Source organism: Sinocyclocheilus grahami, unplaced genomic scaffold (assembly GCF_001515645.1).
Source record: "Sinocyclocheilus grahami isolate Dianchi unplaced genomic scaffold, SAMN03320097.WGS_v1.1 scaffold83.1, whole genome shotgun sequence".
NCBI classification, from domain to species: Eukaryota; Metazoa; Chordata; class Actinopteri; order Cypriniformes; family Cyprinidae; genus Sinocyclocheilus; species Sinocyclocheilus grahami.
Genome location: NW_015505262.1, coordinates 1,704,723 through 1,708,520, shown reverse-complemented (window position 1 = coordinate 1,708,520; position 3,798 = coordinate 1,704,723).

Below are 3,798 nucleotides of genomic sequence, written 5' to 3'. Positions count from 1 at the left end.
TATGGCCTCCTTTGGCCTTGATAACAGCTTGCATTGTTTTTAGGTACTTTTCCACAGTCTCTGTTGTTATTGACTTCCAGATAATTTCTAGTTGTTCCCAATGACTCGCTTTTGATTATACTTTTGTGCAATATATCTTTGAATCAATTAAATCCGAGTTATACTTTAGCATTAGAAACACTACTGTGACTAAAGAGCTTACACAAACTGGTGTGGATTAACCATTACAGAAACATAAAAAAATGAAAAATTATTGTTTAATTAATGTTTAGTGCATTATTTTTGTCATGTGTTTTACCATGATGGTGTTTTGTATTTCTTTTTACCACCTGTGTTATGTTGGTTAAAGGATACAAAACTGAATGAAGCAGAAAAGCGCTGTTGGATTTACGTGTTACGTTTTAAATGATGTTGGGTTTTTTTAGCTTAAAAAATTACAGGTCATTCTGTAAATATGTTAAAATTTTTACTGTATTTTTACATATTTATTCTGGCAACCACAGCTGGCAGTTTCTGTAAAAAAAAAAAAAAAACGAGTTTTTTTATTATTATTATTTTAGTTTATGTTTTAAATAATTTTAATGGGACACCTTTTTAAACTAATTAGAACATTTCATAAAATATAGCTATGAAAAAATAAGCATGAGACATGAGTTTTAATATTCTTTATTGATTTATAGACATTGATATTTTTCTTCCCCCCCCTCCCTGTGGTAACTCCAAGTTTCTCTGATACCAAGTATTTCCATAATTTTCTGTGTTTGATTTAAATTACATCTATAATATTTTACTCACATATGCATCTATTGGTTGATTTCCTTATTGCAATAAACAAGAGTAGCCAGTATGAGTTGAATATTGCTATGTTCCATCACACATACTGTTTTCCCATCAATTAATTCAAAAATAAATTTATTGGCAAGACGAGGTTTGACCGAAGCTTCTCCGTCTGCATCCGCTCCTGGAGAGGCCTGGGGTGGAATAAGGCTAAGGCTATAATAGACTTCACCAGCTAACATTACACCTGCCCTGAAAGGTTGAATAAAACTACCAAAGACAATTCTGTACAGTGATGACATTATTCTGACTACAGGATGAATGTGGTCTTTACAGTGTTGACGGATGGGACTAAGCGATTCTGTCTCAAGCCTATGGAGTGTGTTAGCTGTGATGGCTTTATCACCTCATAAGGTTTCAATAGGGCACTGGACACCTAGTTTCAAACTATAGCATGTGTCAGTGCGCATAGTGTTACCCCAAAATGCTCATCTGAAATCAGCTGAGAACACTGTCCACTGATTGTTTTAATAATTAAGTTTGGGATAGAAACAGCTGATTGCAAATGTGCAGTTTAAAGGAATGGGTCACCCCAAAAATAAAAACTTGTTCATTTTATACTCACCCTTGTGTAGTTACAAACCCATATATTGTCATTTCATATATTGTTTTGTTCCCTAGTCACTAGAAACTGTGATTTTTCATAAATCTCTCTTTCTTTGTCCTGTTGAAAAAGGTTTGAAATGACATGAGGGTGAGTAAATGACAACAGAAATTTCATTTTTTTGGTGAACTATCATTTAAGCCAGATTCTGTCTATCGCAAGTTTCCCAGAACCGGAATCTATCCGTACACACACGACAATACACACCAACATGAAACTACAGCACCCATACTAGTGCCTCGGTAACTAATGAGAAACAGAGGTAAAGTTCCATCAAAGCACAATGGTGGATAACCACAGTTAGCTCAAAGTAATGGCATTATCATGACATTTTCCACACAATGCAAACAATGCCACGAACAAACAAAAAAGTGAACTAAGCTACATACGCTATGGCTGACTACACATTGTTTGCGTTCAGATATGCCCTGTCCCCCACTCAGAGATGAGAAAAGACCCTTTAATATGAAGGGCCCGTCCTCGTGGGTGCCCCTTTCTAGCTTAAAACGCCTAGCTTTTGTCCTGAAAAGGCTAATTAATCTCTGTGGAAGAACATGGAGGCCTATTAGCAGCCGTACAGATCCATTTATAAATTCTCTTTTACAACAAATGACAATTGCTTATTGCATTGCAATATCCAAACAATGGTAAGACAATGTCGCACTTTGCTTATCAGTGGACCGTCACGTATCTCCATAAACACGACAGGCCCTAGTTTGATGTTTATGATTATGTGTACTTTACATCCTCCAGATATGATTTCTACAACACATAGATCCCACCCGAGTGCAGGTTTTCAGTCTTCCATAGAAAAATATTCAATTTTTTTCTTTTGTTCAATGTTTTTTTTTTGTCAGAATTTCCACAATATTTGTTCAATGTAACAGTGTGCTATGAAAACGAACCAAAAACATTTTTAAACCAACAACATCAAAACAATTCATTGATCATAATAAAAGAACAAAAATTCTATGCATTGCATGGCTTTATATTCAAGACAGCAAATTCATACCAAAAAAAGGGGAGATTGCACAGTCGTGTCCTCTGTGACCTCCTCTGCATCTTCTCTCTGTTCATTTTTGTAGACTCTTGGGCGTCCTCTGGAGTGGCTGACCTGTGGTGTCTGTCCTTGCTTGATGCAGGCTGTCTCGTGAGACTGAACGCGGAAGTCGGACAGAAGGGGGGCCGTATTGCTTGGGGTTGCATAATGTCCACCGAACATACAGAGACAGAATGAACAGAGGAGCCTGTATGTACTGTAAGTCCAAGAGTGTGCTTAGGTTTGTTGCCTTTCTCTGAGAATCAAAGTACCTGTCCATGTCATTTCAGGATCTATCAGCAGTTACATAATCCTCTACGTACATATTTCACTTCTGAATATTTTCTAAAGTCAACCAGCTTGGATGATCTGAACTAAACTACGCTACACAATAGAATAAATAGACGTCTACTGATTTTCTAAGATCTAAGACAGGGGTCTGGGGTTTTTCAGTCAACCGCTCCTAGCGCTAACGGATGTAAAAGTGACACAAAAGAAATCTTGAGTATCTCTTCTGAATCCCTCCGTTTCCCTAGAGAAATTTGATTGTATGAAGTCGGGCTTTTCGCAGCCGCCGTCTAAGCTTCTCAATTCGAGCCAGCATTCGGAAAGTGTCGGGCATCCTTAGACCTTCTCCACGATCCCCTGCTCTGAGTCTTGACGTGGTGGAACAGCAATGGAGATTGAGGCGATTTCCTCTTGCAAAGATGCCAAAGCCAGACAGGACAAGTTGAATACAGCGAATACTTGGAGAAGCATACTGATGGTTTCTCAAGGTGCATAGGGTTAAGGGTGTTTTTTTTCCAGAACAACATTTAACTGTAGTCTTTGTGTGTTGGTTTGTGTGTTTTGGGTGTCTAGAAAGTTGCCTAACTCATTCCAGCATGTCTTGCTACCATGTGACTGCTGCCACCTCACAGTATGAGTATAAATAGAGGGAAGGTACAAGGACGTCAGATGCACTCAGCATACAGTATTGCTCTATTCCAACAATCCCTGCATTTGACCTTTCATAAATCACTCGATCTGAACAAACAGAGATGGAGGAGGCAGTTAAAGGAGATGGAAAGAAGGTTGGAACGCCAGTCGCACCCTCCTTCATGGATGCGCCCCCTTCTGCTCGATTTAATGATTGACGTTATTGTTGATGGGCCGAATCTTGTCATTGCTGTGGTGTTTCACAATTTTTTTGTTTTCACAGTGTGCTTTTGGAGGTGAGGCTCCAGACTGGCTGTGATTGGCTAGGGGGGGGGGGGGAGGGGGGGGTCAGTACGGGGGGGACAGAATAGACCCATGTGAGGGGCGTATGGGCCCCGGG